Consider the following 11,767-nt stretch of genomic DNA (forward strand, 5'->3'; position numbering starts at 1 on the left):
ATCCTTGTTATCGTTTACCTACTCGAGGGCGAGTAGGAACTAAGCTTGGGGATGCTTGATACGTCTCAAACGTATCTATAATTTCTTATGTTCCATGCTACTTTTATGATGATACTCACATGTTTTATACACACTTTATGTCATTATTATGCATTTTCCGGCACTAACCTATTGACGAGATGCCGAAGAGCCGCTTGTTGTTTTCGCTGTTTTTGGTTTCAGAAATCCTACAAAGGAAATATTCTCGGAATTGGACGAAATCAACGCCCAGGGTATTATTTTTCCACGGAGCTTCCAGAAGACCGAAAGCGTTACGAAGTGGGGCGACGAGGCACCGACACCACAGGGCCGCGCGGTCTGGGTGGGGCCCGCGCCGCCCTATGGTGTGTGGCCCTCGTGCCTCCACCGACGCTGCCCTTCCGCCTACTTATAGCCTTCGTCGCGAAAACCCCTGTACCGAGAGCCACGATACGGAAAACCTTCCAGAGACGCCGCCGCCGCCAATCCCATCTCGGGCGATTCAGGAGATCGCCTCCGGCACCCTGCCGGAGAGGGGAATCATCTCCCGGAGGACTCTTCATCACCATGATCGCCTCCGGATTGATGTGTGAGTAGTTCACCCTTGCACTATGGGTCCATAGCAGTATCTAGATGGTTGTCTTCTCCTCATTGTGCTATCATGTTAGATCTTGTGAGCTGCCTATCATGATCAAGATCATCTATTTGTAATGCTACATGTTGTGTTTGTTGGGATCCGATGAATATGGAATACTATATCAAGTTGATTATCAATCTATCATATATGTGTTGTTTATGTTCTTGCATGCTCTCCGTTGCTAGTAGAGGCTCCGGCCAAGTTGATACTTGTAACTCCAAGAGGGAGTATTTATGCTCGATAATGGGTTCATGCCTCCATTGAATCTGGGACGATGACGAGAAAGTTCTAAGGTTGTGGATGTGCTCGTTGCCACTAGGGATAAAACATCAATGCTTTGTCTAAGGATATTTGTGTTGATTACATTACGCACCATACTTAATGCAATTGTACTGTTGTTTGCAACTTAATACCTGGAAGGGGTGCGGATGCTAACCTCGAAGGTGGACTTTTTAGGCATAGATGCCTGCTCGGATAGCGGTCTATGTACTTTGTCGTAATTCCCCGATTAAATCTCATAGTAGTCATCGTGATATGTATGTGCATTGTTATGCCCTCTCTATTTGTCAATTGCCCAACTGTAATTTGTTCACCCAACATGCTATTTCTTATCGGAGAGACACCACTAGTGAACTGTGGACCCCGGTCCATTCTTTTACATCTGAAATACAATCTACTACAAACTCTGTTCTTTGCTGTTCTTCGCAAACAAACATCATTTTCCACACCATACGTTTAATCCTTTGTTTACAGCAAGCCGGTGAGATTGACAACCTCACTGTTAAGTTGGGGCAAAGTATTTTGATTGTGTTGTGCAGGTTCCACGTTGGCGCCGGAATCCCCGGTGTTGCGCCGCACTACACTCCGTCACCAACAACCTTCACGTGTTCCTTGACTCCTACTCGGTTCGATAACCTTGGTTTCTTACCGAGGGAAAACTTGCTCGTTGTACGCATCACACCTTCATCTTGGGGTTCCCAACAGACGTGTGTCAAATACGCGCCAGCAGAGGTACCCGCGGGACTACCACCATTGCGTGGTATTGAGCATCAAATTGACTTGATCCCCGGAGCTTCGCTGCCCAATAGGGCTCCATATAGAACGAACCCCGAAGAGACGAAGGAAATACAGAAGCAAGTACAAGCGCTACTCGACAAAGGTTATATCCGCATAAGCCTTAGTCCTTGTGCTGTTCTCGTTATTCTAGTTCCTAAGAAAGATGGTACATGGCATATGTGCGTAGATTGTAGAGCGATAAACAACATTACTATTCGATATCGTCATCCTAATCCCCGTTTAGAGGATATGCTAGATGAATTGAGTGGTGCTCGCTGTTTTCTCTAAAATTGATTTGCATAGTGGTTATCATCAAATTAGGATGAAAGAAGGGGATGAGTGGAAAACAACCTTTAAAACAAAATTTGGTTTATATGAGTGGTTAGTAATGCCTTTGGTTTGACTAATGCACCTAGGACTTTCATGAGATTGATGAACCATGTTTTGCGTAATTTTATTGGCAAGTTTGTGGTTGTGTATTTTGATGACATATTAATCTAAAGCCGCAATGAATCTGATCATACTATACATATTCGACATGTTTTGCAAGTGTTGCGTGGTAATAAACTCTATGGTAATCTTGAGAAGTGCACATTTTGCAAAGATACGGTCATATTTCGGGTTATGTTGTCTCTAAGCATGGAGTAGAAGTAGATGTGTCTAAAATTGAAGCAATTCAAAATTGGCCTACTCCCATGAATGTGAGTCAAGTAAGAAGTTTTCATGGTCTAGCTGGGTTTTATAGAAGATTTGTTCCCAATTTTAGTACTATTGCTGCACCTTTGAATGAATTGACAAAAAAGGGTGTTGCATTTGAGTGGGGCATTGCCCAAGATCATGCTTTTTATGAACTGAAACGATTGTTAACTTCTGCACCGTTGCTTGCACTTCCTGATTTCAATAAGCAATTTAAGATTGAATGTGATGCTAGTGGTATTGGAATTGATGGTGTGTTGATGCAAGAGGGTCGCCCAATTGCATATTTTTCTGAGAAATTTTCTGGTGCTAAGTTGAACTATCCTATCTATGATAAAGAATTGTATGCTTTAATTGGAGTTCTTGAGGTTTGGCAACATTATTTGTGGCCAAAAGAATTTATCATACATTCTGATCATGAAGCTTTGAAATATCTGAAAGCCCAATCTACTTTGCATAGGTGTCTTGCTAAGTGGGTTGAGTTCATTTAGTCTTTTCCATATATTATTAAGCATAAGAAGGGAAAAGATAATATTGTTGCTGATGCTTTATCTAGGAAAACTATGCTATTAACTCATCTTCATGTTAAAATTCCTGGATTAGAAGTACTATGTGATTTGTATGCCACTGATCATGATTTTGCTGAACCATATCGCTTGTGTGCTATAGGTAAAGCATGGGAAAAATATCACATACATGATGGGTTCTTGTTTAGAGCTAACAAACTATGTGTTCCAGAATCGTCTGTGCGTTTGCTCTTATTGCAGGAATCACATGCTGGAGGTTTGATGGGTCACTTTGGGCGTGAGAAGACGCTACTCATGCTTGCTGATCACTTTTATTGGCCAAAGATGAGGTGGGATGTGGACATGTATGTGAAGAGGTGCATTACTTGCAACAAGTCCAAGTCCAAGCTGAAGCCTCACGATTTGTATACTCCTTTACCGGCACCTACTACACCATGGAAAGATATAAGTATGGATTTTGTGTTGGGTTTGCCGTGTACTAAAAGAGGCCATGATTCTATATTTGTGGTAGTCGACATATTTTCTAAAATGTCACACTTTATTGCCTGCCACAAGAGCGACGATGCGTCGCATATTGCTAACCTGTTTTTCAGGGAGATTGTACGTCTACATGAAGTCCCGAAGACTATTGTTTCTGATCGTGATGTGAAGTTCATGAGCTACTTCTGGAAGACACTTTGGGGAAAGCTGGGGACAAAGCTACTTTTCAGTACTACTTGTCATCCCCAAACTGATGGTCATACTGAGGTGGTGAATCGAACCTTGTCACAACTGTTGAGATCCATGATCAAGAAGAACTCGAAGGAGTGGGAAGAGTGTTTGCCGCATGTGGAGTTTGCTTACAACAGGGCGGTACATTCTACCACAGAGTTGTGTCCCTTTGAGGTGGTGTATGGTTTCAAACCCATTACTCCACTCGACTTGTTGCCTTTGCCCATACATGAGAGAGTTAATATGGAGGCATCGAAGAGGGCAAATTTTGTGCGAAAGATTCATGTGAAGACTAAAGAGTTGATAGAGAAGAAAGGCAAGAGCAATGCTGCAAGGATGAACAAGAAGCGTAAGGAGATGTTGTTCAAGCCTGGTGATATGGTCCGGTACATTTTCGCAAGGATAGGTTCCCAAGCTGCGGAAGTCCAAGTTGCTTCCTCGTGGTGCTGGTCCTTACAAAGTGCTTGCCAAGATCAACGATAATGCATACTTGATAGATCTTCCACTTGATGAGTTTGGTGTCAGTAATTCTTTCAATGTTGCTGATTTGACACCATATGACGGAGAAGACCTTGGAGCGTCGAGGTCGACGCCTTTTGAAGGGGCGGAGATGATGAGGATATCCCTAATACACTACTACCTCCATCATTGCAAGATGAAGATGAAGCTGTTGTGAAGCTCAAGTCCAATGAAGTTCGGATTGGACCTATTACAAGGGCTCGTGCGAAGCTACTTAAACAACAGGTGAAATTGTTCCTAAACGATACTTTGATTGATGAGAACTTTATACTGCCTAAGTCTTGCTACTTATGTATGATCAGGTATGAAGAGGAGACAAGCATCGCACGAGGAGGAGAGGAGCAGCTGGACGTGAAGATGGACGTGAAACTGGACATGGAGCTGGACATGAAGATATTCCATGGACACGCGAGGGAGGAGCGGGAGGCATGCGCGAGAGAGGAAGACGAAGTCCAGGCCGGCCCAGCATCCGGTCAGACCGGCCGCCACGCCGGCGCGCCCGGTCCTTGGCCCGGTCCGACCGGGCGGCACGCCGGATCCGACCTGGCCCCAACCGGACGACCAGCTGATGCCAACCGTGAGGGTTACTGCGCGACACTTCCCCCGCCCGGTCAGCACCCGGTCCCTGGCCCGGTTTGAACCGGCCAGCCCGGTCCTAGGCCCGGTCGACCGGCCCCCGGACCGGCTGAGTCCGAGTCTGTCTCCACCAGATCTATTTTGGGTCGGTTATTTTCGTACTTTTTCGACCTGAGGTCATCCCGGACGCCTATATAAGTGCCCAGGACGCCCCCAAAGTTGCTTCAGACCACGTTTAAGTTAAACCCTAGTTCTTAGTTGTTTGCTATGCAAAACTATTGAATCACAACTCTCCAATTCGTTGCGATCTAGAGTTTTATGCTACTGAAAGTTTGTGTGATCTGCTGTTCCATTGGGGATTAGAAGATTGCAATCTACCGCTTCGTGGTCGGCGGCTACGTGCGCAAGTGTGTGGAGTTGCGAATATCTTGCAGGGTTGAGAGCTGTTGCATTGGCCACAGGAATCAATCGAGAGACTTCGTCGGCGTCATACAAGTTATCCTCCTCATATCATCGATTCCATCCGCTGCTACCATCGCGTGTTCATGACCACCCGTCGCTTACTAAGAAGATCGGGCAACCCCTTATCACTTTGGGTCCATCAGGATCCTTCGGTTGTCCCTGTCACAAAAAAAAAACATCTCTCTCATTCTCGGCCTTACTCGCTCGCTCGCTCGCACCTCTTGCGCACTGAGAAACCCTGCACAACAGCCAACATCATCACCAGAAAAAGGGGAGACACCATAAATAAGACAGGCCCCGTGACTGCTCTCCCTTTGTCTCCTCCCGTGCGATCTCTCTTCCTCCGAGTTTCACTGGACGGGCAAACACATGTGCTGCCTAGTAATAATAATAAAAACGTAAAAAAATGGACCTACGAATCTATGATAAAATAAGTTAAACTAGGGTTTTGCCCAATACTACGGATCAATTTCAAAAAATCCAACTACGGGGTTCGATTTTGGCCTGCTAATATAAATTAAATAATCTGAACTAGTATTCCTCTAAAAAAATCATTTTGGTATGCATTGTTTGGTACTTTTCATAGCTAGAGTGCTTACTCCATCCGTTAGAAAATAGTCTTTTTTGTCATATATTAAGCATTCAAGCTGATAAACAAAGTCTAGACATATTCAAACCTGAAAAATCATGTATCTACCCCCTAACCCTAAACTATATCTTATGAAGTCAAGCATGAAGAGATATGGTATTGGGTTTCAAACATGGAAATTTCAAAATACTCCCACGAGCTTCATTCTGGAGTGACTAAGAAGGATCGATACATGCTTACATTTTCATATTCATGTTTTTAACTTGTTTCAATCTTGGTCAAACCTAGGATTTGACCAAAATTGAAATGGGCATAAATATTCAAAAATGAATAAAAAAATAAAAAACCAATGCACATAGTCTTCTTATGTCACAGAGTAAGCATTCAAGTTGATAAACAAGATCTAGACATATTCAAACAAAAAAATCATGTATCTACCCCTAACCCTAAACTCTGTCTTATGAAGTCAGGCATGAAGAGAAGTGGTTTTTGGTTTCAAACATAGAAATTTTAAAAACCTAGCTACTATACCAAGAGCTTCATTTTGAAGTGACTAAGAAGGATACGGTCTTACTTTTTCGTATTCATGTTTTAAACTTGTTTAACTCTTTGTCAAACCTAGGATTTGACCAAGATTCCAATGGGCATAAAAATAAAAAAATCAAAGCACATAGTCTTCGATCTTATGTCCTATAGTAAGCATTCAAGTTGATAAACAAGATCTAGACATATTCAAACCATAAAAATCATGTATCTACCCCCAATTAACCCTAAACTCTAACTTATGAAGTCAAGCATGCATGAAGAGAAGTGGTTTTTGGTTTCAAACATAGAAAATTTAAAAACCTCACAACAGCTTCATTTGGAGTGACTAAGAAGGATACATGCTTACTTTTTCATATTCATGTTTTAAACTTGTTCAACTCTTGGTCAAACCGTTGACCAAAATTCAAATGGGCATAAAAAAATCAAAAAAATCAAAAAAGAAAGAAAAACCAAAGCACATAGTCTTCTTATGTCATATAGTAAGAACATTCAAGTCGATAAACAAGGTCTAGACATATTCAAACCCGAAAAATCATGTATCTACCCCTAACCCTAAACTCTATCTTATGAAGTCAAGCATGAAGAGAAGTGGTATTGGGTTTCAAACATGGAAATTTCAAAATACTCCCACGAGCTTCATTTTGGAGTGACTAAGAATGATCGATACATGCTTACTTTTTCATATTCATGTTTTTAACCTGTTTCAATCTTGGTCAAACCAAGGATTTGACCAAAATTCAAATGGGCATAAAAATTCAAAAAATAAAAAAAATGAAAAACCAAAGCACATAGTCTTCTTATGTCATACAGTAAGCATTCAAGTTGATAAACAAGATCTAGACATATTTGAACCAGAAAAATCATGTATCTACCCCCTAACCCTAAACTTTGTCTTACGAAGTCAAGCATGAAGAGAAGTTGTTTTTTTTCAAACATAGAAATTTTAAAAACCTCCCAAGTGCTTCATTTTGGAGTGACTAAGAAGGATCGATACATGCTTACTTTTTCATATTCATGTTTTTAACTTGTTTTAATCTTGGTTAAACCTAGGATTTGACCAAAATTGAAATGGGCATAAAAATTCAAAAACGAATAAAAAATAAAAAACCAAAGCACATAGTCTTCTTATGTCACAGAGTAAGCGTTCAAGTTGATAAACAAGATCTAGACATATTCAAACAAGAAAAATCATGTATCTACCCCTAACTCTAAACTCTATCTTGTGAAGTCAAGCATGAAGAGAAGTGGTATTGGGTTTCAAACATGGAAATTTCAAAATACTCCCACGAGCTTCATTTTGGAGTGACTAAGAATGATCTATACATGCTTACTTTTTCATATTCATGTTTTTAACCTGTTTCAATCTTGGTCAAACCAAGGATTTGACCAAAATTCAAATGGGCATAAAAACTCAAAAAATAAAATAAAAAAACCAAAGCACATAGTCTTCTTATGTCATACAGTAAGCATTCAAGTTGATAAACAACATCTAGACATATTTGAACCAGAAAAATCATGTATCTACCCCCTAACCCTAAACTTTGTCTTACGAAGTCAAGCATGAAGAGAAGATGTTTTTCGTTTCAAACATAGAAATTTTAAAAACCTCCCAAGTGCGTCATTTTGGAGTGACTAAGAAGGATCGATACATGCTTACTTTTTCATATTCATGTTTTTAACTTGTTTCAATCTTGGTCAAACCTAGGATTTGACCAAAATTGAAATGGGCATAAAAATTCGAAAACGAATAAAAAAATAAAAAACCAAAGCACATAGTCTTCTTATGTCACAGAGTAAGCATTCAAGTTGATAAACAAGATCTAGGCATATTCAAACAAGAAAAATCAAGTATCTACCCCTAACCCTAAACTCTATCTTATGAAGTCAAGCAAGAAGAGAAGTGGTTTTTTATTTCAAACATAAGAAATTTTAAAAACCTAGCTACTATACCAAGAGCTTCATTTTGAAGTGACTAAGAAGGATACGGGCTTACTTTTTCATATTCATTTTTTAAACTTATTTAACTCTTGGTCAAACCTAGGATTTGACCAAGATTCAAATGGGCATAAAAAATCAAAGCACATAATCTTCGATCTTATGTCCTATAGTAAGCATTCAAGTTGATAAACAAGATCTAGAGATATTCAAACCAGAAAAATCATGTATCTACCCCTAATTAACCCTAAACTCTATCTTATGAAGTCAAGCATGCATGAAGAGAAGTGGCTTTTGGTTTCAAACATAGAAATTTTAAAAACCTCACAAGAGCTTCATTTTGGAGTGACTAAGAAGGATACAGGCTTACTTTTTCATATTCATGTTTTAAACTTGTTCAACTCTTTGTCAAACCGTTGACCAAAATTCAAATGGGCAAAAAAAATTCAAAAAAATCAAAAAAATGAAAAACCAAAGCACATAGTCTTCTTATGTCATATAGTAAGAACATTCAAGTCGATAAACAAGGTCTAGACATATTCAAACCAGAAAAATCATGTATCTACCCCTAACCCTAAACTCTATCTTATGAAGTCAAGCATTAAGAGAAGTGGTATTGGGCTTCAAACATGGAAATTTCAAAATACTCCCACGAGCTTCATTTTGGAGTGACTAATAAGGATCTATACATGCTTACTTTTTCATATTCATGTTTTTAACCTACTTCAATCTTGGTCAAACCAAGGATTTGACCAAAATTCAAATGGGCATAAAAATTCAAAAAATGAAAAACCAAAGCATATAGTCTTCGTATGTCATAAAGTAAGAATTCAAGTTGATAAACAAGATCTAGACATATTTGAACCAGAAAAATCATGTATCTACCCCCTAACCCTAAACTTTGTCTTATGAAGTCAAGTATGAAGAGAAATGGTATTGGATTTCAAACATGGAAATTTCAAAATACTCCCACGAGCTTCATTCTGGAGTGGCTAAGAAGGATCGATACATGCTTACTTTTTCATATTCATGTTTTTAACTTGTTTCAATGTCACATCCCAAAACTTTCCAAATTTTGAAATGTGAAATAAAAATAAATTTAAGCTTGGTTGGTTGTCTTAATTTAAAATTTACATTGAACTTTTTTTGGTGTTACTTAAAACTATTTCCCAAAAATGGAGTTTTCAAACAAAAAAAAACACGCATTGCATTCATAAGCATGATGGCATCCTTGCATTCACTAGGAAAATTTTATTGAACTTCAAAGCTATAAAAAAACTTTAAACCCGAAGTAATGCAAATAAAAACATATAGGCCTTTGTACCAATTTCAAATTTATCAAAATGTTTTAAACGTGGTTCCAAAATGTTCTTCACTGAATAAGGAATCCACTAATATTTTATTTAGATTTTTCTGACTTGTTTTGACTTACTTTTAATGAAATTCGATTTGTCAAATTATTTTTCTAAATACTAAAATAGGAGAGAGAAAAGAGATTTGGTTAAAAAAAAAGAATCAACGAACGGGACACTGGCCAACCAACCCAAAATGAGTTAGCCAGCCAGGCCCGCACGCGCGCACGCCGCGCGACGTCAAGGAACGAAGCAGCAGCTGAACCCTTTCATTCTTTAATTTTTTTCCTAGCGCGCGGGCCCCACTGCCACGTCCGTCTTCAATCGTCGTCTTCAAGCCTCAGCACAACGCACGCACGAATAATGTAGTCAGTTTCTGCCGTTTCATCCCCAATTGATTCCGGCGTTTTCCTGCACCAATTGTTGTACCGTTTGTTGCTACTTAAGCTCCACACCTTCCTCTCTATTTACTCCCAAACGACACTTCCTTAGAGCCCCCAGGCTGCTCGAATTCGAGCTCGAAGGTCCGCAGCACTATCGCGGTAAATCGTCGATTACGGTGAACACGTTCCATCTTTTGATCTCTAGTTTCTTCCAAACTTTCTATTTCTTCATTGCGCATCTCTGAAGCTTTGTTTCGCATTTTTTGATGCACCACAGCGACAGCGGCAATTTCATCCGTGAGCGTCGGCCGTGGGAAGAATTTTTCAGCGAGCGATTTCGGGAGAGAGCGTGCCTGAACGGTCATCGTGTAGACCTTCTGCGACACATCAACTTCGGAAGCCTCTTCGGCAACGTTGTCATCAACCTGTGTAGCTGCGCCATCGTTTCCGACATCATCGACCATCTGCGCCGGTATCCTGTTCGTCTCCTATTGTCTCCTATTGTTTCCATTCATATACATACACTTAGCATCAGAATAGCATAATCTTTAGTATGAGCCACGCTATAATATGTTTAAGTTGCTAGTGTACTTCTACCAATTCAGTTTTTACGTAAGTATGAACAGATTGACGTAGAAACTAAAAAAATCCATATCTTTTGAACCACAGATCTAAATGACACAAATAGGATATCTACGTACTCACAAAATTTAATAGATTATATTAGTACAAATAATTTCGAAGTTTTGCATCATGTTTATACACAGTTTTTGCAGAAACTAAAATAGAGTATATTGGCTACACAAATAGTAGTACAAACTATTTTTTGGGGGGTTAATTCCTTTTGCTATTAGCAGATAATTTAACCCTCTGTATAGTAGCATTAGAACAAGAGAAACGTTGCCTATATAATTTCCTTGTAGTATTTATTTAGCGTTAAAGCACTTTTCTAGAACTAGAAGATGTTTCAATGATTTAAACAACACTAAATTTCTGACATAACATCATGCGATCATGTTCAATCCACATATTGCATCCATATTTTATTTGTGTTTGTCTATATGTTGCTATATGTTTATGAAGTGTAAATTTTGTTTGTAGATTGTGATTGTGCTGATTGCAACGAGTGTTTTTGCGAAGAGTGTACCAACTCGTCCTCTCACCAAGGCAAGTGACACACACCAAAAGTCCCAGTTTTAATTATTGCACCCTAATGTTTTTATAGTAGACATGTCTAGGGTTTATGCTTTTTACCTGCTATTAAATCCTAGTAGTTTAGATACACCACTCCTAGACTCCCTTAGCCGCCATTAAATTTAGTTGTTACATGGTATACCATGGAAAAAGGTTTTGATAGAGGTTAAGGAAAACCAACTAAGTTTGATGAATTACCTGGGTGAATGGTGGAGTTATGGAGAGGGTAACTGTATCAGGGGGCAAGACCCTGGTGCTAGTGCACACTTGCGGAAAGTCACCCAGGCTTAAAGAGATTGTAGACAAATCTTGCGCATTATCTTCACGTACAACCACATGCTACTATGGCTCTGGCTTGACAAAGTATGTTCTATGAACCCGGATCCTAGGGGCCAGGTGGTGGTAGAGGGATACGATGAGGTGGAACGGGGCCCTTAGGGAATGGTTCGGGTGATTACACACAGAAGGTCTCGGCCACGGTCTACACCTGTCCTCTAGCAAAATGTGCATCGAGGTAGAAGGATTGACCTGGCCATGTGGGTAAAGGTGTACAACCTCTCGAGAGT

The 11,767-nt window shown here is 39.9% G+C and overlaps 1 long non-coding RNA gene across 1 annotated transcript; it reads left to right on the forward strand.

The window, feature by feature from the left end:
• Positions 1-9,937: 9,937 nt before the first annotated feature.
• On the forward strand, positions 9,938-11,154 carry LOC124670008. The gene is made up of 3 exons (XR_006992368.1): positions 9,938-10,166; positions 10,285-10,479; positions 11,109-11,154. It is a non-coding gene; the product is annotated as an uncharacterized LOC124670008 (long non-coding RNA).
• Positions 11,155-11,767: the final 613 nt, after the last annotated feature.

This window comes from Lolium rigidum, chromosome 7 (assembly GCF_022539505.1).
Source record: "Lolium rigidum isolate FL_2022 chromosome 7, APGP_CSIRO_Lrig_0.1, whole genome shotgun sequence".
NCBI classification, from domain to species: Eukaryota; Viridiplantae; Streptophyta; class Magnoliopsida; order Poales; family Poaceae; genus Lolium; species Lolium rigidum.